Source organism: Trachurus trachurus, assembly GCF_905171665.1.
Source record: "Trachurus trachurus genome assembly, chromosome: 14".
Classification (NCBI taxonomy): Eukaryota; Metazoa; Chordata; class Actinopteri; order Carangiformes; family Carangidae; genus Trachurus; species Trachurus trachurus.
In genome coordinates, this window is record NC_139903.1 from 15156832 (window position 1) to 15181058 (window position 24227).

General features: G+C 40.7%; 1 protein-coding gene across 3 annotated transcripts in view; it reads right to left on the bottom strand.

The window, feature by feature from the left end:
* Positions 1–22409, bottom strand: part of LOC310997568 (serine/threonine-protein kinase PAK 3) — a 38783-nt gene extending 16374 nt beyond the window's left edge. For 2 of the 3 annotated variants that reach the window (XM_083987311.1, XM_083987309.1), the window contains exons 1-3: positions 22364–22387; positions 22173–22264; positions 11264–11586 (exon numbers count right to left, since the gene is read on the bottom strand). The gene's annotated coding sequence lies outside the window, so the exon portion shown is untranslated. Of the gene's footprint in view, positions 1–11263; positions 11587–22172; positions 22265–22363 lie in introns of all 3 variants that reach the window. The other variant, XM_083987310.1, reaches the window with a different exon arrangement.
* Positions 22410–24227: the final 1818 nt, after the last annotated feature.

Genomic DNA, 24227 nt, shown 5'->3' on the forward strand with positions numbered 1-24227 from the left:
GCAAGAGTAAACGTTCCCATCACTCATCCCCTCATCTTCCGTGTCCCCATCTCACTAACATCTTAGACTCCTTCACTGCCTCACCCCGAGGCCAAGCCCATCATGTGATGTGCAGCACAACCGTCCCAGAAAGCGGGCCATCCAGGCCGCCCCCTTAGTGTAGACCTACATTAGCAAACAAAGGGCCTTCCTCGGCTCTTACGCGGTGCACACTGCCTCCGACAAATTACACATATGCCTTCACAGTGGCCTTTACCATTTTACATAACCACTGCCTGCACAAGATCTGCACAGAAAATCTGGTTGGTTACACCCTACTCTTTGTTAACTTCCCAAAAGAACTGGTTTTGAATGAAGGAATTAGATTAGGAGGAAGATGTAACATGATAAGAAGCCATGATTTAATCAGATACGTCCACAGTAACAGCATTATTACACAAGAGCTCAGTGCTTTCCCCTCTGCTGCCTCAAATCTTGAAGAGGATCTTTGTCAATGCTTTGGTCAAACATGTTTGTCAGTGCTGTGTAATTTCCTCATGAACCTGTATGAACAGATCCGACACAGAGAACCGATTCATTATCTTAACAACGTTATGACGGCAGAGCTTGATGTCTAATGAAAACTGATTAGCCAACACAAAACAACACAATTATTAACTCATGCACATTTTTAATTACTAACCTAATATTTTTCCTTAATCTGTAGATACCTCCTGGATAACTACAGGTATATGCACACAATGAATTTAACATGAAGTCCTCATATTTCAACTACCTCTCCAAAACAGTTCCATATAAATATTTTTTTTTTCCCATTTGATCATACTAATGATATGAAGTACGTGCAATAAGACTGTGTTTAGGGTCATATCTATATAAACCAAACAAAAATATTAGACAAACACTGGTCTAAGATAAATCACTACTCAAATAATCTAATGAGTCAAATAAACTATAAGATATATATTATGTATAGCAGCACATTGCTGACCTGCTGTATCAGAGTTTGCAGTGTTGTCTTATCTAAGTCAAGATGGTGGATACTGTACAAGTTACACACTGAACAAGGGGGGTTAAATAAAGATATAAAAATTACATCATGAGAAACTGCAGATTTGACCCTCCTAAGGCTGATTCATGAAGAGATGACTCACTCCTATCAGTTAACTATACTAATCAAATGCGACTTATTCCATTTTAGCCGGGGGGAAGGGGGGGGGCACAGTTACACAGAAAACACGTCATGACCTAAACGCACTGCTACACTTTAAAGATTATTTTGCTGGTATGTTTCCAGGACCTCCTGGGACATGCTGGGGGTGGGGGTGGGGGTGAGCCTGCTGGCAGTTTCTGTCGTGCTGGGTGAGTTCCAGGTGAGAGTCCAGACAACTGCAGCAAACAGGTTCTCTTAAGTTGGAGGTTAGGTGTGTCAGAGGCAACAAAAACCTTGTTAACTCTGCTGTTTACGGAGGAATGTCACAATGTTGACATGCTGAAGCAACAGGCAGCAGCTGACAACATGGTTAACAACACAACACCTGAGAGAGGGAAAGAAAATAATAGCAGGAAGTCGCAGAGGGAAGACCTCATGTGAAGCCTTTCAGTGTCTGCACCTCGACAAAATGGGCCCAAATTTAGTAAGGGATTATTTTTGGTGTATGGTTTAAGCACCACCAGGGCTAAATCAGAAAATTTCAACCCCCTGAGCAAGAGCTGAGCTTTCAATTGTCACCATGCTGGCAAGAAATGGCTTTAAAATGCTGTTGGGGGGGTTGATTTAAAATGCCAGGTGTGGACCGAGGCTACGTGCTCAACAAAATAAACCAATTGAACTTTTATTAGGCAACACAATTTAGCTCACAGCATATCAAATCTGGAAAACAATATGAACTTTGCACATTTGTCTTTGTCTTTTATACATACAAAATACATCTGATCCCACAGATATCACAGCAGATTATTCACTGAGAGAAAGACAATCACTGTAACTCCTGCAGCTTTTTAACCACATTAAAAAAAGCATTCAAATACTCTGCATAATCCCTTACATATATCCACCTTGTCTGGAGTCCATTGTCTAGAGACTAATGCAGCTGTGACTGATGCCTCTGCTAATCCATTAACATAATCTTATGAACACATTGTTGCCAGCTACTGTTCGTCATGCAGCTGTCAGCTTTTTAGCAGTTGTGCACAGAAGTAGCTTCAACAGCATGTGCGCATGGCACAAGTAAAACCCGACAACATTAACTGGGATCTGATCAATCAGGTCACTATCTGATCAGCAGATACAGCGCGAACCAAAATCAATGGCTGCAACATGACGAGCTCACAGAAGGGGTGAATCCTTTAAAAAAGTAAAATGGATACATTCTTAAGTTTCCTGCTTTGTTTCGTCCTGTACTCCTTTACGTCATCGATTCCCATGTCCTCCTTGGGACCATGCCACACAGAGCACACTTATATAAAGCAGTGGAGGTAAAGTGAATGCTCATAAATATGATAATTTCAGGCACCGAGGGGCAGTGTGGCTGAAAAATGTTGCTGAAGAAACTTCTCAATGTCTTATCGGTCAAAACAGCGAGGATCTGTTCTACTATCTGAAAAATACAACAGGAAACCACAAGGAACTGAATGATTTTGTATTTTACAAATCTCCGACTGCTGTGCAGCTGTTTGGCTAATCACCTGACACGCCGGCTGCCGAGTGGTCAGACGCTTAAAGATGGCAGATTCATGGAGGCCCAGACATCACTGATTCTTCTACACATAAAACACTGACCTATTTACTGTGCAGACTGACAGGCAGGGAAGCAGTCAGTGAGAGCACTGTCCTTGAAACAAGCAGCGCCTATATCTGAAATCACACATGGGCGAGTCTTTCAACATCATAAATCAACTCTACGTCTGTCTTTTGCCTGATACTGAAGATATTCTTATATGAGGCTCCTCTATACCAGCAGACTAGGGGGGGGAAAGAGGGAATTTTGGTAAATGTAAACCAGGAAAAGCGCAGCTGTAACATCAATCCACGAGATGTTAATTTATTGGAAATGAAGGCCTCAAACTCCACACTGCTTGTCTTGGTTGGATGTGACGTTTTGACAATGATACGAGGCTGCTCAAGTGTCGCAAAAAACACACTGGAACCACCACAGACACAGCAGCTGAACTCAGATATTACTGGGGATGTTTTCACATTTCTCTTCCATAAAATATTAATCTATCCACGAAGAGCAGGCATTTTCTCTACTCTTTCAAACATTAATGCTGAATTTGAATGGCTAACACAGGAAGAGACTCTAATCTTGAGCCCATGGCGGCCCAGTAATGGCCCCCGCAGTGGGGGGAGGGCTCCATAAGCCTGGCTCTTCATGCCCCTGATTAGGACACGCTCTCTGTTTGACTTGGCTGTAGCTTTGGTTGTGCTTCTTTGAAGGATGCTGATTACTTGGATGGGACAGACAGTTAGAGGACATTCAAAGGATAAGGAGGTAGGAGGGGGGGGACTCCGCAGCCACAGTTTACTATTGTTATCTTCTTTATCTCGGTGTGCAGTGACCACCGCAGAGTGTTTTCAAAGACGCTGAGACAGAAAGACGAGAGCAGTTCACTTGAAAACCATAAAAGACGCACGAATGCAAAACCTGGAGAAAAGAAATTCAAAAAAAAAAAACACAACAAAACAAAAGGCAGACACTTCACCCAGACGCTCAAGCACTGGAGGCCAGCGACACACAGATGTCAACATGTAACTGTGCAAACACTCCTCTCTCACATGGCTGGCCTGTCAAGGTCAGAATAAAACACTCACACAGCCACAGTGTAGATGCCATGCAGTGCCATCCCCCTTCAATTTCAAATGGAGGCAGAGGGAGGAGGAGGATGTTCAATTCTGTTAAAAAGGGACTTTGAAAAGGGGGCATGAGCAGAATTAATGGTCACAAGATCAAAACCTCATGTGGTCGAACATGCCACAGAGGCATCCTCGAGGAAATGACCTCATCTCATCTCCTCTTCGCTTTTTTGTTTTGTTTTTTTTTGTTCATAGAAATGTAAAATTAAATATAAGGTAAAAGGATCTCATGCTGTAATATCATCCGACTTCACACTGACACCCGATGGTTATTATATTATTGTTAAAGCAGAACCATCATTTTTTATATACCTTCTTACTGATAGCTGAGATGAAGAGATTGATACCAGATGCATAAAAGCACATCTGTAGGTCACTAATTAACACATTAGATCATTGTTTTAATCTCTCCTCTCAGCTTTTGCACTGATGAAGTCAACAGAAAATGTCGGTATTACATCTTAAAAAAGGCACTGGAGCTTATACATATTGATTCCATAAACGTGACTGACGCTTAAATTACACATTGGACTGAACCTGGGATTTCCAAAACCTCCAAATCCTGGTCAACTGTAGCTCCATATAACGAACGACTCTGACTGTGGTTTCTGTGCTATAAAAATTTCTACTTTAGAGGCTTTTGTCTGACAAGGCTCCACCTCTTCAGTTTGGTCCCCCTCCTGCAAAACTAGTAACTCTGCTTTGCATACAGCTGCCTCTGTTTTGGGTCATGAAAGGAACAAGTCACAACTACCTTATGTGTTTCCTTCTAACAGGTGGCAGGTGAAACAGAGGTGCGTTAGTTTATTCCCTTACACAGGTTGCTGCTTTAAAATCTGAATTTTTAAAGCAAAACGCTAATGTTTTTTTTTTTTATCAAACACGTATACAGAGTGACTGTGAATATACACATGCTTGAACATGAGTTTGATAACAGCTTCACTACACGTTCATAAATAGTTGTAAACATTGATCCAGTAGCCGTCACCTTTAATAAAGTGCAGAATAATTTCTTTCATGGCTCGTTCATTGCCTCACAGCAGTGGGAATCATGTGTTTCATTACTAAACAAAAAAATTCAAAGTCAAACTTTTTCTTTCAACTTCTATTTTTAGCTAATACGCACGCCTTGGGGGAGAGCCATGAAAATGTTGAACATGAACATCTTTTAATCGTGTTGGTATAAAAGGCTTATACCCGTTCATAATATGCCAACTAGAGCATGATTACACAATATCAAAGGCAAACCTAAATGGACCCAATAGCAGCTCTTCCACGTTAAATGTCCATTCACACTGAGAGCTCAGAGATCTGACAAACTATCAGATATTATATTTTCCTAGATTATTTCTACTAAGGCAAACCCTGACAACAAACACTTGCGTTCATCCAGCCCTATTTTACACACAGCTCAGTGCATAAACGCCTCTAATCAGTAACCAGTGATCTATTATTAGCCACCACCCAGATGTCTGTGTCTGATCTTATTTCTCTTCTGTTACTTTTTTTTCTGGATTGTCTGGAGAACTCTAGATAACCCACTGTTATTATAGCTCAAGTATACTGGTGACTGTCTTTTCTTTTCTTTTCTTTTTTTTACCCTGTATGCTTATCATACTGATATTATTTGCTGCTCTTTTTCTTTGCAAATCACTGAAGGATTACAATGCAATGAAACTGGGTCGTATTACAAAAAAACTGAACATGTAAAGATAGGATATAATGATGAAAGACAAACTGAGGTCCTGCCCTCCACAGAACTAAATCCACCACATATCTCAGGTTGAGCAGTTTGAGTTGACATGTAATCCGCTTTGAAATTACACAGTGTTTTCTGATCCAATCCTCACCTTAATCTGAATTAGATCACTGCAATGCACCTTTGTTTGGCTGTAAAAAATTCTGCATTGATCGTATCCAATGCTAATCAGCAATGAAACCCAATGAGACTGAAAACGAATGGTGATAAGAACCTGCCTTTTTTTTTTTTTTTTTTACTCATCTTATACTTGCTCTAATTACTCTCTCAGATCCAGAGGATTCACTGGTCCCACCACACAACATCTCCCTGGGTGACTTACTTACTACGAAGGAAAAACCTCTGCTCACAGGGTGTGTGATAAAGTTCCTCATATTCAAAACAAACCGGAGAAAGGGCAGAGTACAGGCCACACTCAAGACCCGTTTATTCCCCTCAGACTACGATCCACCATGACTCTCATTTTACCAGGCATCATCCTTTCCCAAACTCCCCCGCCGCGGAGGCCTGAGAACTCACTCTGTCATTTAATATTTAGCTCTAGTGAACCTGCCTCAGTGCTGCTCTCTCATATCAGACAACCCCCCCCCCCCCCCCCCCCCCTTTTTTTCCCCCCTCATGTCTTAAACCTGGCACGTTATTTTTCTCATTTTCAACAGATTTTTGCACCAAAGTCTCAAAATAATAGTTCCAGTAAGTGGTTTCCTGCATCTGAAATTGATAATGACATGCCAGCTGCAAGAGTATACAATATTAAATTAAAAGACAGAAAATAACACTATAGAGCAGACACAGCTGACAGAGCTGCCGTGCGCCGTCTTCTGACAGTTTGATCTATACCAGAGGAATAAACGTGCTTCAAACTACTTTAAACTATTTATACTGTCAGGTGGGGAATTTCTATCAAACCAGGCTACCAGTAATATTAATCTGCTTAAAAATATAGCAGCTCAAAGTGGATAAAAGCTACTGATAAAATTAGAAGCGTTTTTTAAAGCAGTTTATGCGGCGGTTGTCTGTTTCTAGACCTCGTCTAACTGGTGGTTTATTCTGATGGTTATTTCTTGCCTGACAGAGCCGATGTATTATACGAGTTTACCTGTCCCTCCTGCCAGAATGAGATGACCTTTTTAGAGGAACATCTTAAAATATGACGCATTTTGATTAAGGTTCTGCTCTTGTGCTTGCTTTCAATATTTCCGATGTTGTAATGATGAATTGGGTGTAAAAGAGACACAAGATGGAAAGTTTATGGTTGTTTTTGGCTTTGATCAACTGAACAGCTTGATTTTTTATGGTATTTTGCAAGTTTTCCTTTGACGGCTGGTAGTAAAGACCTCCAGGAAAGAGAAGGACATCGCAATTACAAATTAAGTACCAAGGCCTCAGCGATGTCCAAAACCTCAAACATGTCTGACACTTCTGCTTTTCCAAAAAAAAAAACACATAATTACGGCCTGTGTTGCTGACTGTAAACTTTGATGAATGGAATCAATACACTTTAAGTAACAAGCTGGAAAATATATGTGTTTGTATCTGCAATTCCTCGAAGTTGCTTTGCACAAGTACTTCTCAGAAATCAGAAGGCCCTGGTTTTAATTTCACTTTACCTGTAGAACCAAACTACACTTCAATTGCTTATTCCATACAAGTTGCTTCTGATGGGATGTGAGCACCAAGCACAAGCACAGGTAAGGCCGCACATCTCGTATTATCCGCTCTCTTTTGCATTAGTGTAGCATGGGTGGGTGTGTTTGAGTGCCAGCTGGAGGCAGAGAGGGGAGTGGATTCCCTCCTGCCATGCCAGCTGGTGCACCTTCTCTGAGTCAAGTTGAAAGGGTTAAAACAACACCCTTTGTGAGAGAAGACGGCAGATCAGCGCGGGTTTATGTCCACGATCTCACGTATGATGTTTCTCTGCAGCAGATCCTGTTGACTTATGACCTCTGAGTATATAAACCAGAATAGAGAACCACCACAAGAGTGAGGAAATGTGAATTCATACCAGCTAAAGCAATTATTTCTATACCATAGATGAAACAGTCACCTTGTTCATAACATCTGAGGTCATGTCTATCTTTTCACTCTCTGACAACTCTTCCTATAGCCTCCAACATCTTACTGTACATTCTGCGTTTTGAACGTCTTCAACCAAACGCAGGTCCACATGCCCTCCTGCAACTCTCTGCAAACTCTCGACCCAGTGAAACTTGCTAATCTCTTAAACCCCCGTGAACCCTTTCCTCCTCTGCAACATTTCATCCTTTTATTCTCCACAGTCTCTATCCATCTGGAACGTCTTCATCCATTGCATCATCTTACTGTAAAGACTTTAACACCTCTTACTTTCTGGAGTCTTGAATCCTCCCAACACGTTTTTTTCTCTTGACTGTCTCTTGACACCACATTTTGTGCTTTGAGTTTGATACTTCGGAAACAGAACAAGTCACACAAGGACCATCTATATTTGTAGTGCACACTATGAGATGGCAGATAAACGCACACACAGACATACAGACTGCAACCCTATTCTAAGTAGCAACAGACATCAAGTAGGGAGATTACGGAGGGAGCTGTGTCAATGTGTCAGTGTGTGAGTTTTTCCTCTGTCTCTCTCTCTCTCTCTCTCTCTCTCTCCCTGTCTCTCTCCATCTATCTCTCTCACTTACTCCCCCTCCTCTTTCTGAGACAAAATGGCCAGATGGCTTCCAATCCTACATGCTAATCCACAACACACAGACTGTAGCTCTGACACACCTACCAGAAGACTACAGCTCCACTCTAGACGGCTGTGCCCTTAAAACACACACATACTACACACACACACACACACACACACACACATTCACAGTCACACACACGCTCACACGAGCCCACTACACATTCATAAACTGTCAACAGCGGTCCTAAACTATAACCCCACTTAACAATAGCAACACAACTTACCCAGAGTAAGTGCTCAACAGATGGAGGCCTACTTGTATGTGTTGTGTGTGTCCTACTATCATATTTCAGCCAGCGACGTTAGCAGGCTACAGGCCAAGATGAGGTCTTGTGTCTCCTGCTTTTGTTAGCTGAGGTGAGGTAAGAGAAGCTGTGTGTGTTGGGTTACACGGGCCAGTGGAAAACATGGGGAAGCCCAGAATGGCACGATAATACACAGAGAGACACACAGGCAGACACACTGAAAAAAGAAATGTTTTACATTGTTTCAGTGCACGAATGAAGCGCTGCCTTTATCATTTGTCCTCTATGAACACGTTAAATAAAGGAACATGACATGAGGTGGCAGATTAGATATTGACGGTTTCATTTTGGTCACTCAGGTCTGGGCAGATGATCATATTGAAAACATAAATAGAAAAGCAGCATTACATATTTTTCATGTGGTTTGGTTATAATGATGTCCAGGTTAGCTCCTCAACAGTAGCTCTTCTAGCAGCTTCTTTAAGAATAATGAAGAGGGAAACGTCACATTGTTGTTTATCAAAATGAAAAGACATTTTTTAAATTCTTTTCTTTGATGATTAAGTGAATTATTTTATTTTCCATGTTAAGACTGGTAAAAATCTCCTATCTTATGCTGGTTGTTCACTAAAATTACAGTAAAAAAAATAAATAAAATAAAGGTAATGGTCTTGGTTGGTTAGGGTCAGTTATGGAAACATTAGCATCAAAGCTAAACCACAATAAACATGGGTTTTGCCTGCAGAAAATGTGTTTACACTGTCAATTGTATGCAGTATTGAGAGCTGCTGGTTTTCTTTTATCTTTAGGAATACAGAATGCATCATCACGTGTTGACTAGCAACAGCTTCTTCTGTGCCTGTGTTTCGTCTTTGCACATTATGAAATTTTTATGAGGTGCATGCAACCTATGCAGAGAGACAATAGCCTATACAGGTGCATGGATGCTTGCAAATGATGGTGAGCTGCCCTGCACCACCTGAGGTATAGGCATACAGAATACAGAGCTTTTAACTGAAAAATAAAGGTGCGATAAATATATCATGAAAGTGGCATGTGGATCATAGCATCTACAGTCCAGAGAGCACACCAATTATCCAGGGACAGTGTCACAGCCCTTCTGTTTGATTGTCTCTGTTCCTTCTGATTGTGAAGCTGCATGAAGCTCTTTTTCAGTGCTGTGTAGTAATGTGCTGGGCTAGCACAAACTATCTAATGCACTGACACAATTTTCTATGAGTTAATTGATCAAATGATGTGCTTGAAAATGCAGAAGGAGTGGCCATGGTGATGGTAGCTATGGACAGTTTAGGTTGAAGCCACTTCATACTTCAATGCATAAATACAGGGGAAGACACAGCACAAATCCTTGGATGAACACAGTGAAAGGAGAACAGAGTGCAGTCATGGTGTAGGATGTCCGGACAGACAGATTAGTGGTGAACGGAAGGGCATGTATCCATATCAATATAACAGGCCAATGTTCAAAGGGAGTAGCACCTTCAGTATCCCATCCCCCAATTCCCCTCCACAATCATCTCACCCTCCCTCGATCACTGACATGACTCTCTAATATCCCCTTTTCACACGACAGCCAGACAACAGGTCTCCCATCAGGCCCTGCTCCTCGCAAACCGGAGGATGACTGCGCTTCCTGGGAGAGGGATCTCTCACTCCCTCTGTGTTGGCTCTGACACCACAATCTAAATGAGCAGCGGTGATGGGGAGACACAGATTCAGCTTGTACTGTAGCCAGTGTTTCCATCCTCCTCCTCCTCCTCCTCCTCCTTCTCCTCCTCCTCCTCCTCCTTCTTCACCACCACCACCAACCGATCACTGTGGAAGAATCCGTGGAAAAATAGCTCAGCTTTCACAGGACCGGCCCCCACCCCCACCCCGATCCCCAATGAAGTCAGGTGACCAGATGTTGTATATCTCCCTGTCACTACAGCCGCCATGAAACTGCTACACACATCCATGTTGAAGACAGGAGACAGAGGCATGTCTCTGCTGTGTGTGTGTGTGTGTGTGTGTGATCACAAAGAGACAGAAATGGAGAGAAAAGCCATTTCTTCGTGAAACCCTCCCTAGAAAGACTATAAGTGAAGCAGTGCAGAGATAACAAAAGAGCATCCATCAGCATATTAACCATCCATCACCCCCACCCCATCCACAGCATGTACAGCTCAGATCCATCCGTCAGCCTCGGGTCTACAGACCCAAAATAGCATTGCTTCTTTTTTGTTCCAGTGTTGCCACTGCAGCTGCTGCATTTCTCCAGAGCTCTCTCACACACACACACACACACATGCACACACACATACAAGGCCTGTACAAACGCCACCATTGATTCTAACACCTCCCCATCAATAAAGATGCTATTTGTGAGGCACAAGGGAGTACATACAGAGATGATGTGATGCAGAGGGGGGGTACATGATCATACAGAAAATGTCCAGCCCATCTGATGCAGGCATCCATTTCCATCTCGCCCTCACGGACAGACTGCTGATGAAACAGCTGCCTCCTTAACAGGGCAGAATGCAGAATGGAAGAAGGAGAAAAAAAAAGGCTACAAAGCACCCCTACATACACAGCCTCCCCCTCCTCCTCCTCTCTTCTCCTCCCTCCTCTGCCTCCCCCCTCCACATCCCCTATTGCATACACAGAGAGGGAATTACCTGAAATATGTCTTCACATTCTCTTGCTCAGTCTTTCGCCTTTGGGCCCGGAGCTGTGGTAGATTCATAGTCAACCGTACAGTCCTATTGACAGTTTAAAGGCAGGATTGCCATTCTCTTGTCAGACCAGTTCCTGACCCTAAAAGCAAGCTTGTTCGGCAGGCTGGATGCTTCACTGGCTGCTCACTGTTCCCTAGCCCATGATGTCATCCACCCAGCTCTGCCCATTGGCTGAGAGGCTGAATATTAATGCAGGCAGCAGGTCTGGGGGAGGAGGCAGCCAACGGCCAGACAGAGTTGGTTTTCTGTTTGACAGACCAAACCTGCTGAGTGAGATGGAAAGGAGGGAAGAATTATTACTCCTGATCAGAAGATTTTCTTTCCAGGATTTCTGAGGCAGGAGTCCATGTTACTTTAGTTCTTAGTACTTAAGGGAGTAAGGGTAAATCAGCAAATGTAAGGCTTTATGTTCAGAGAAGCTGTGTTATTTGTACTAGTCCCTGACAACTATATCTAGACTACATTAAAGAGAACAGTAAAATGTATTGAGATATGCAATTTTTCCCAAGTAAAATAATCAGTAAACAGTTGAAATATGATTATTCCTTAATTTAAATTCAAATTCCCCTTTTCTTTTTTTTATTAGGTAATCACTGCTGATGAGACTCAACAAAGTGCCTTTTTTTTTTTTTTTTTTGCAATTTTGCAATTTTGCAATTTTGCAAACCATAGACTCAAACATAACTTCTTGATAACACTGAAACAAATTTAAAATGGAACATAAAAGAATATGTACTTTCATTTAAAAAAAACTTGTATGTAGGTAATGGTATATCAATCACATACTGATATCAAAGATTCTATATTACTGTAATGTAATCTATTAAATATAGCTTCATGTATGTCAGCTACTGTATGTCACCTTTAGCAAAACCATGTACTTTAATAGCATCTTATGCTTATTTAACAGTAACAATCAGAGGTGGTTTTTCTCATATGAGATTCAATGATACCATTTCTTTTAAGAAAGAAAGAAAAGAAAGAAAACAGAAATCTTTTCCTGAACTTTATGATTTATCTTACACGAACAATTTTTTTTCTTTTAGAGCATAAAAATTAATGTATGTGTATAAAAGGTTCAAATGCAGGCGGAGACGACAACCAAAATGCTCACTGTATTTGCCCCAATTTGCCTATGATGTCATCTTTTTCCTCTATCTCACCTGTGATTGGCTGACTGTCACAGCATCTGCTCAGTCTCATGGCTAGTGCTTCTAGCCCAAGGTAGAGGCCTATCTGAGGCTCTGTGAATCATGGCTGGTTGTCCTGACAACCCCTGTAATGTCGATTCCTTGTCGGAGAGTAATATGGCTGTTCTGTGACAGTGTTCACTCAAATGGAGAACCTGATGATCACAGCAAGACAATGTTCCTTATAAGCCTTTGTTTACATCGGAGAGTGCCCTTTGTGATGTTTTACATAAGAAATGAGGCTTTGAAAAAATTTGAAGAGCTGTGTTGCTTAATTGAATTTGTAGTATTTAGATGTAATTTTCATTCTTATAACACTCGTGTGAAACTTCCTAATGTCTTGGGGATTTAAAATACATAAAAAATCAGAAATAATCCCATGCACATCTTTTTTTGACACTTTTTTTTCCAGCTTTACAGGCTTTATAGCTAGACCAGATTAAACCCCTCTGCCAACATAGACAAGAGGAATAAAACGCAAATGTAAATTTAGTTCAGCAGGGCTGCAAAAACATTTTAAAGCAGAGAGGAGGTTTTGCTCTGGCTTCTGACAGCAGACACTGAGGATCACTGTACACTTACACAGAGGCAGTGAGGCAAAGTTAATTCAGAAAAATGTCAAAATGCTCCTGGATCTGAGACAACACAACTACTGCATGACAAACCTTGAAAACATGAAAAACTGTGTTTGTGTAAAAATATGAGTCACAATATTATAATTTCTGAGCATCTATATTACATCAAAGGCTCCTTTCTTCATTTGCCAATCCAGTCATCTCATGAGTTTAAAACAGCAGCAACCTCAGCTCCATTCATTTCCTTTGCTTATGACTTAACCATGTGACTGTAATTGTGAATAATAAGCATCACACTGGGGCTGCTAAGCAGCAGGCGTTTGGCTGATGGAGAGGAAATACTGTAGACAGGTCAGCTGTCCCTCACAGGTCCAACACATGGACAGACAAACTGTTACTGTAAACATGTGACTATATTAGAGTCATTGTTAATCCAACCCAAAGGCCTTTGGATTGAAGGGAAACCCATAAACACAGAAACATTCAAACTCCAGCAAGAGGAACTCAACCCAAGAGGTGACAGTGCTTCTGCGTCTGGAACCAGGATCGATCAATTTATGTGATATCAAAGGTTCAGCTTTGCAAATACAACTTTGTACTTTTGGCCAACTGTATTTCTGACAATGTCATGGCATAAAGTGTTTCTTCCTTTCCACGGCTGTCAATTCACTAAGCGATCCTGTGCACACTTCATGTCAGGTGCCCTTCAGTCATTCAACAGAGCCGGCCTTAACATTTATGTGGCCCTGTCCAGAATGAGGACCCATCACTTGACAAAGAAAAATAAACAAATAACCAATTCCTCACATTCTTCTTTAACCTTAAAAGAACAAAAGATTATACTCCGACCTGGATTTACATGCTCCAACAGAGGAGCAGGTGTTTTGTACTCTGAAAGAGATAAACTGGGTCGGCAACAATGATTAGAAAGGTCACAGACTACTACTACAGCCAGTGTGTGTCCCCTAACAGCCCCGTCGAACTACTGAACCTTTATAACTGCTCCCTCACTGTAGGACACCAGAGACAGCATAAATTATTTTAATTAAAGACTATCACAACAGGTAGCTGCTTCCCTATTACCTTGTGTCTCAAACTGTATCAGTTCCAGCAGCTATATATTGACGTAATAGGTTTCTCATCCCACATCCTGTTAAAAATGTGGCAATTACTTGTGAATGTTGTGCATTAAACACTAATACTCAAGGCAGATCGTCTCCCAAAGCTTGACGGTGTGAGCTCAGATCAGGAGCTGTCAGCACAACCTGCAGCTGCAGTGAGGAGGAGCATGATTTAGTAATATCCATATAGGCTGCTGTCAGTGATCAGGTTTATATAATGAATCCTATAAATATCCTCTGAGGCAGAGCACATCTACGTGGTGACTTTTTGTTATAAACCCTGTCTGGAATTTATGTGGTGTGGACAGAGTCTGAATAAAATCCCCTTTCCAAGTGAAATCCTTCCTTGTTTAACTGTACAACCTACACATATCCTGACTAATCGTATCTGCAGCAAAATATTTATCCCCTCAGGGAAATGATACACAACAATAGTTCAATAGACCAGGCCCACTTTCTTTGACTGAGGTGTTGTACAGTCTAATGGCAGTGAGATAACTGATCTCCTCAATGTCTCAGTCCTGTAGTGCAGTGAGACAAGACGCTGCTGCTGCTGCTGCAGCTGCTTCTCCTGCAGCTGCTTCTCTGCCATATTGTGGACATGGGTTGGTGTTTTCTAAGATGGCTACATCTTCCAATACAACCGTCTCTCAACAACAGTGCTGAGTGAATGCAGACCACTGCAAAGAAAATGTCCAGCTTGTCCATTGCCTTTGTTCACGTCCTCCAGAGGACAAAGAGCTGCCTCTTCCCCCTCCAGTGCAGGTTCAAGGACCAGTCCAGTTAACTGTCCAGGTGCACACCTAGGTGTTTATAGGTGTGTAACCACCTCAATGTCCTTCCTTAGGTTGACCAACTGAAGGGTGCAGGGACTAGACCTCCTCAACCCTGGAGGTGTTCAAAAGGAGGTAGTTCTTGTTGCTAACCATTGGTCCACCCGCTGCCTGCAGGTGTGTCATCCAAGTATTTGTGGATGTAACAAGACGCAGAGTTGTATTTAAAGACCCCCTCCCATGAAATTTTTTTTTTTCGTGCTTTTCACATGTTCCTGTGGCATTTTTCTTGTGTTAGGACATATCAGCAGAAAAGGAAGTGCAAATTTGCATTTCTGAGTTTTTCTGCCTTCAAATTGCTGTGAACCAATGGCAGACGCAAACTGGCAGTTTCAGGGAGACTGGGGTTGACGTGTCACAACCCCAGGGGAGGGCACTAGTGCTACAAGCTCCCGCCCCGCTCTGCATCTGGCTCAGAGGTGAAAGGCTTGACAGCTCGGCGTAGCTGTCAAGGTATAACAGGTATAGCTCACCTGGTAGAGCAGCTTGCACCATGAGCAAGGACTATATTCCAGTCTGGGGTCGAATCCCAGTGTGGAGTTTTATGCTAAACGCACTGAATCGGTAATTGTACAATGTCCAGCTGTCAGCGAGGGGGTGGCTGGGCGGGTGCAGAGCAGCGCAGTCTCCGCCCACCCTCCAGAGGTGCAGTGCTAATGAGCTGCTGGTGCTGTGCAGAAGGAGAGCCCTGGGAAATGGCACAGGTTTTGTGATTTTGGCTAAAAAACTTCATATTCACAATTTAAAGACCACAGAGAATGTTTTAAAATAACCAAAAAGGGTCACGGGAGGGGGACTTTAAAGTCTGTAGTGAAGAAGGGTGAACAGGAGACCCAGTGCTGCTCCACACCATCCCTGAGGCACAGTCAGGTAATTCACAATCGAGAACATGAAGGAGGGATCTGCTCCCTGTCCTTCAAGATGCCCATTAGCTTCAAATACCTACAAAACTATAATGGCATTCCCATCAGCCTCAGCTGTGCTTTGCGTAAAGGTTATAATACTAAAATGCCAACTCAGAGCGTGAACATTTCACCTCCTCTCATCAGCAGGTGTGAGTCTACTGTGAGCATGTTAACATGCTGAGGTTCCCATTTAGCATAAATCATCACTGTGCATTACTACAGCTTCACTGAGCTGCTATAATATGGCTGCACCCTCCTAGTCTTGTATTTCTCTAGTATTTATTTTGTATTTTATGTATATAGCAGGAGTGATCCAGAGATTTGTGCACTTTTTATTGGTTCTTTGAAAATGTTTGCCTTCTGGGAAACAGGAAATATCACGCATTGTTGCAATGTGCAAAGTAAGTTTTCTCTTTTTATGGCAATGAAGCTTTGCAATCCAGTTGAATCTATTTCATCTGCTCAAGAATCCCTTGGTTTACCAACTTGGCAAGGCCAGCCATAAATTCCATTGACAGACACAGCATACATTTTTTGTTTGCAATATGAATGTGAAATTTCATCACTGCTTCTGTGCAACAGTATTTCCCGATGATCCTCCTCCATTGGTTCAAGGAAAATGTTTCATTCTGCGAAATGAAAGGAAGAAATCTGAGGAGAAAGGTCCTTTGGTCTAGAATCAAATAATAATATAGCTCTGGTCAATCACTGCTGTGTAAACCATATCAAATTATGGTTTAGATTATCATATTATGGTAGAGCTCACTGTGCCTTGGGAGCAGAGGTAGAGGGAAGCTTCAGAGAGACTCACAAGCCTCGAAGGATATTATGATATATGAGAGGAGATGAGGTGCGTGCATTCAACTGAACTTCACTCTCCATGGGCATCAATAAAATCTCTCACTTCTCACTTCTCACCTGGACACATACAGCCTGTGATAGCAATGGAGCTATTTCCTTAATACTGACATCTATCTAAATCTAAATTAATCTGTTCTGCTGGTTTCATGTGTCCAAACCTGTGCTATACTCTTTCAGTAGCAAGAGTATACAGTGGTTTACTGTGATGAGGCAGTTTTAAAAACACATCACATCAGTCAGTTACATATTTATATACTGCAGCCTATAAAAAAAACAATCATTTCAAGTAATATTGTTTTGTAACAGTGAGTGGACATTAATATTCACAATCTCATGCATATTTAAATCAAGCGCCATTCACCACATAACTGGATGATTGTAACTTTTGAAACAACTTCATCTGTGCTAAGATAGGCTACTTGGCAGCTGTTTCAGTTCATTCAACGATTTATCAATATATTGCACTCACAAAACGCATGTACAACAGCACTGTGCGGTATCTGTCTGAGTCTGCTGTTGGTTGTGAATAAAACAGAAGAGAGAGAGCTGGTATGAACAGTGTATTAAATGCTCTTCATTTTACCACATCAGATTAACTTCTGTAAGCCCTACACTGGTAACTTGGCATGTAAAAGATAATGGGTCACGCTCACTCATGCAACGACTACATTACAAACAGAAAAAAATAAATAAATGTTTTTTGCGTGTCAGCACCACAGAGATTACTCCAAAAGGCATATAATTGAGGTTAGTAGGCCTCCATCCTGCTGATTATGGGTAACCTATCAATAGGTTTTCACATGTTCGTTCAGGAGCTCATTAAGTCCATTTCCCATTTTTCAGAATGAATAACGCTCTGCAGTAATGTAAGCGCTGTCAGCCAAGCACAGTAATTACAGATTACAGTGCGGTTTAATGTTGTGCACTTAACACCTTGGTTGTTTTGCCAAGATTTTAAATGCAGGCTATGTTACATGTTCCAACCTGTTTTCACTCTGAGAGGACACAGAAGCTAAGTGGGAGCGTTTGATCCGACTCCTGCTACCGTATGTTTGGGATCATGAATATTAGTTCATGTCATCAAATGCAACTCCTCTGTGACCACACTGCAAATCTGTGGTGACCCACAACAGGGGTGGTGTAGAGGGGCGTCTTATTGATATTTTTGCATAATCTGCTCTGCTCTGATGACCGTGAGGCTGATGTGTGTTTAATGTGAACTGGATACATGAGTTTCCCTGTTCATCTAACAATTAATGGCCTGTGATGATAAATCAATTTGCTACATTTCTACTGATAAAATACAATGGCATCAAAACTACTTTATTCACACATCTATCCACACAGTTTTCATGGCAAATGATTCAAGCTAAACTGCAAAGTTATAGATGGATAACAGATGGATAACAAACATAATATTTCATAATTTCTTTATCTTTATTCTAAAAACAGTTACAGTCTCATCCTGGTCTAAACCAGCTGGATAGTGTTTTGGCCATTACAATACAACTTTTACTACGCAACATGCTATAACCTCTGGATTGTAACACAGTCTGGTAAATCCGCTCTTAAGAGGGATTTGTTTTTTTTTATCATGACATTTTGTGTGATAGTGTACAAATCCATATCACAATTAAATAATCATCAACTTTAGAATAAGGCAACTGTTTGTTGTTATTGTGGTATCAGAAAAAAGTGATGAGTGTTGTAACAAACATCTAAAACAGCAATTGTGTCAGCAAGTAACCATGCAGATCGAATATAATCTATAGTCATTCATTTAAAAATGTGTTAGAAAAAGGTTGTCTAAATTTAGCTGTGTTAGGTTTATATGTGAATAAACAATGTAACTCTGGTTCTATATTATTTTAAAGTTCGTCTAGCATAAAAACGCAGGTATATTATTCAGAGTAGTGTGAAATCACACATATACATTCTTTCTTTCTCTTACTTTTCAAAACAGTGTTTCATATTAAACATTGAGCGACATCAGCTCTGATGCTGCTAACAAGATGCTCAGAGACACACCTCTGAATGTAAAACAGGTGTGGGGAGGCAAATGAGCCGCCTCTGGGGATTAAAGTGAGACGTTTGCGTATAAAGATCAGTTATTATTCAGTTGTCGTACAAGTAAAGATTATTGGGGGAAAAAAACGGAAAGGCTGCTACAAATATCCTCACATTATCCAGTATGTATCTCCAAACACTCAGCACAAGTCAAAAAATGTTTTCTTATTAAAAACTTTATCACTTTATCGTATATCTCCACATATTACTTCCTCTCATGGTTATTCCCGAACCGCAGAGTTTGCATATTCATTTAACCTTTGCTGACATTTCTGTGTTGGGCACACATTGTTTTAACACTGCTCACTTGCCTGTCCTCAATCAGGCCTTGTGTCAGTATCAATCTGTGGATGGGAGCCTCGCACAGGAGCACCTATCAGCTCTCAGAGGGCAACTCCACAACAAAAGTACTATCCATGACAACACTGGTCCGCACACAGGCCCCGCCCACTGACAGCTGGCTTATTGTGCGCTGTGCCTCTGAAGCGGCCTTGTTTCCCTGTGTTTGGACAGTTCAATAACTAATCTCAATGCAGCCAGCAGCATGAAGCTTTGAAAATGAGGAGGGCAGGCTCGATGGAAAAGTCATAAGCTACTTGTCATTGTTGTTGGGGGACTGGACGGTTACCTAGTCCTAGCCAGTTCACATGAGGATTCATGGTGGGGTCAGAAATGGCGCACACCACTTGAACACACGATACCAAACACCAAAAATATGATGGACGGTTTTGTGATGCAATAACTTAATCATCTTTTTTCTTTCAGTATTTTTAGAATATTTTGGTTTAGCTTAAAATTAATCATATCAAAGGTTATCATGGCACGTTTTGCAATTGTTATTCCCAAGTCTCTAAATGACATTTTGATCCGTCATGTTATCCACCCCCCCCCCCCCCCCCCCGCAATAATGAAATCGAGAAAGGGCAACTAGAGTTTGGTCTCTAACCTTCAGTTGATTCATCCATCTGTCACATATCAGACACCCAATGTTCACTAAGCTCAATGGGTATGATTCATGTAAACAAAGCTATACTAATTAGCTCAAGGAAGGAAATGGGTATCAGCAAAATCTGATTAATGTTTTTACCGTTTTTATGATTTATGTATTTAATTAATCTTTAACATGCTATTTGCTTAATTTTTCATGTGAACAGTAATAGTAACTGGAAAAAATGTGTGACGAATGTGCTTATAATAGCACGTTGACCTGTCGATTCACCCCTCAGCCAACGGTTGCTTACAGTGACATCACACATTAAGTCTGAACTCGGCTCGCGGCAGAACAAACGCTGGATCGCCCTGATGTTGCTGCACACAGGGGCACGCGAGCTCTGTCACATGTAGGCTAATGAACAGCAGGCTCGTGCTCTTGATGGAGGAGCCTTTTGGGCCACAAGAACCATGTGTACTCACCACTTTCTGCTTGGACACACACAAACAATGGGACACGTCTGGAGTGCTTGGGGCCCAAACCCTGAGGAAGGGCAGATGGTGTCCGGGATTGAGGACCGCACCCCCATTAACATGAGAAAAGAGAGGGACAGAGGCGGGGGAACAGGTACCCTCTCTCCTATTTTCCCCTTCTATAGAGATTAGAGAGGGGGTGACTCATTTACCCGACGCAGTCTGTGGCACTGATTTGGAGTCCAATTAGGAGCATGCTGTCAACTCAACAGCAGAAAATATGGAGTACGTGGATCCCGTTTGGATAAAAGTCCCATCTACAGTTGCATAAAAAATGCAGTTTTTCCTATGCATATTTATTAAGAGTTTCATGTCATCTTTTATTTAAGAAATCTCATTTGGAAAGTGCCATATTAGCCTCCAAGAATAACTAACTCAAGAAGTATCATTTGAGTACAACATCATGGGAGAGGGCAAAATATTTGGGAATCTATTTTCTTTCTAAAAGTGTGTTTTGGTGCGTTGGGTGTCCTATTGAGTTGTTAAAAAGTTTAAATGTAAAGATTTGTATTGCCATTTTTGTGTGAATAAGAGGTCCTATGTTTTTATGAATATCATAAGATTAATAAAATGATGATTAGCACCATCATCTTACTAATCTCATAATTAAGTGCCATGTTTAAATCTTAGAAAACACTAAACAGTTAAAGCTGATAAAGGGCTTATTATTTCTATTTGGTAAGAAATAGATTTGTTAAAAAAACCAAGAATATGTTACAGGAACAACCTGAACCTCCAGCCCATTTGGTCACTAAAGAAACTACAGAAAAATATCTTGCAGATTCCATTAGCTTTTTAAAACAAAAACCCTGCCAGATTCCTTGAGGGTTGGTAGTGTTTTCCTTTCTTTTCGCAGGAGGCATCTTTTACCTAAAAACATAAACATTGCTGTTGCCACAGCTGCAGATTTCTGGGACTGGAGCCCCTCTCTGGGTGGAAAGAGGCCTCTCTGTTGTTTTCACGCATAAATCACACCAACCACGATGTGAGAATTTCTCATGACCACAACATTAAAATAAGTGTATTTCTTCAACAACAACATTTTAAGGTTCAGTTTTCAGTGATGCCACAATAAATGTATCATGACAAGAACTAGACAACATGAATGAAAAGAAGAGACTAGAGAGACAGAGAGGGGAATGGAAATCCTGTCGAAGCGTATAGTACTCTCCATGCAGCCTGTGGTGTGCTGCATGTTATTAAACTCGTTTTTGTCTCCCCCTAGTGGCTTTTTGGGAGACTGCTAAAATCTCTAATAAATGCAGATACCCTGACCATGTTCAACACAGTATCTCATTACATAATAGCAGTGTCCCACACTGACTGAAGACCATTTACAAATCTCAGTTAATAGATAGATAGATTATATATAGATTAGGTGACCTAGTTTTATACAACTTGATGGAAGCATCTAGGACTTATTAAACAATGTTGTTTGCACAGACTCAAATACAGTGATGTTTGCTTAACGGTGATACCTGTGCCCCTTCGGTACAGTATAAGATTGTAAAATAACATGTGACATTTTAAAAGAAAACAAAGAGTCACATTTAATTGAAGTACCTTAATGATTTAGGCCTATATCTTAATGTTGAAAAACTTTCACTCCTTACCATCGGGATATCAAGATTCAGAGACAGAGACATGTGATGATACAATAATAGTGAATTTGTTTGGCTCTAGCAGCAGTGCATCACACATCTTCCAGTGGGTTTAAAGTGTCCCGGCTGCCCCTCTACCTCAGCAAAGGTTTTCTCTTAGTTCACATCCAGAGCTCTAATTTCAGGTTTATAAATACTGGTCAGGGAGCAATGATTGGATTAACATGCCTACCTTGTAGTTTGTGGCCTTGAGGTTGACTGTGAAGGTGCCATTTAACCAAACCACCAATACTTGGTTTGTGGATTTGAGCCACTGCTGCAATGCTGTAAGGAAAAAGATAACAAATACGTATTTGAGTTCATTACTGACATACGTACACAGCAACATCCAAAATTCTGTGATCATTTTGTGAGCAAACATACCATGGGCTTGAAGTTGAATATTCAGATTCACCCAGATCACTCCATCTGTGAAAAGACAGTGTGGAAACACATAAATGCTGAGATTTAGTCTCTTTAATATAAACTGCAAGAAGCTGAACTCATTCTGTTTGACTGTGGCTGTTCAAAATACTGAAAAATAGACTTATGCACGTTGCTTTTGTTAAGACGGGCTAGAAATGAAATCCTGTGAATGAAATTTGATTTGTGAGTCATCTTGTTTTTGTAATTCATATCAGTATGAAAATCTATGTGGCTCTGAGGACCTGGCTGCACACTAAGTCTTTTTGAAAACTGTAAGAATGAAAATGGTAATGGTATAATGCAACCAGAGCTGAAGTGTTTTACAGGCCTAAAACTATTCTTTACTCTTGTGATTTGTTGACAGATTGCCTCATATTGAACTTATTGTTAACTACTTTGATTGTTGATGTTATCTATCATGGAAACATAGACATTTATCAGATTTCAGTGTCTGGAAATGTGAGTATTTGCAGCTTTTTTTCTCTGCCTCATATGATTGTAGCCTAGGTTGTGGAGTTTTGTATTGGGAATCCAAAATTATTAATCTTATCAATACTTTGACTTATTAATCAGTAAAGAAAACAATCAGTAGGCTAGTTGGGATTTCGTCTCCTTAAACTCCAGATCCTAAAATCATTTGGTTTCACTGTGAATGTTGAAAATGCTGAAACATTGGAGTCTATGCCTTTTCTGCACATTGCTTATATTAATAAATCCCTCCTGTTTTTTTAATCTATGTGTGAAAATCTGTTTGGCTCTGAGGACCTGGCTGCTTAAGAATGAAAATGTTAATGGTTATATCAGTGCTGACACTATAAAGTGTTTTACAGGCCTAACATTACTCTCTCTCTCTCTTGATAAAATGCTGTATCAAATGTACTCTACTTTGAGTACTGATGTTATCTATCATGGAAACACTGATATTCACCAAATATGAATATGTAGTTTTGTTCTCTGCCTTATAATATGATTGTAGCCTAAGTGCAAATGAACAACTGACTGATTAATTTTATCGATACTTTGACTTGTCAATCCAACAATCAGTAGTTGGGATATAGTCTACTTAATAGTATAACCTGCAAGAACAATTGGCTGTAAAATCCTGAAACATTGAAGTCTTTGCCTTTTCTGCACATTGCTTTTATTAGAAAATAGTATGAAATTCTGTATTGATTTATGGTCCTTTGTTTTGTGTGTGTATTTTTTCAGTAGGCCTATGTGAAAATCTGTTTGGCTCCGAGGACCTGGCTACACATAGGGTCTTTCTGCAAAATAGTATTAAAATGTTAATGGTTATGTACTAGTGTTGACACTACAATAAAGTGTTTTACACAGGCCTAACATTACGCTGTAATCTCTCTCTTTGTAGCTACAACGCCTCATATCAAATGTGTTCTACTTTGATTAATGATGTTATCTATCTTGAAAATACAGATATTCACCAGATTCACCAGTGTCTGGAAATATAGGCCTACAGTATAGTTTTGTTCTCTATATGATTGTAGCCTAAATTGTGGACTTTTGTATTGGGAATCAGACCAATCAATCCAAATGAACAACTGACTGATTAATCTTATCAATACTTTGATTTAGTAGGCTATTAATCCGTAAGGATCAGTTGTTGGGATTAAGTCTCCATAAACTACAAGATCCTAAAATCATTTGGTTTCACTGTGGCTGTTGTACCTTTTCTGTATATTGCGTATATTAATAAACAGTAGATATGAAACTTGATTAGTGGTTTATCGTTTTGGTTTTGTTTTCTAATCTAGGCCTATATCACTATATGAAAATCTGTTTGGCTCTGAGGACCTGGCTGTAG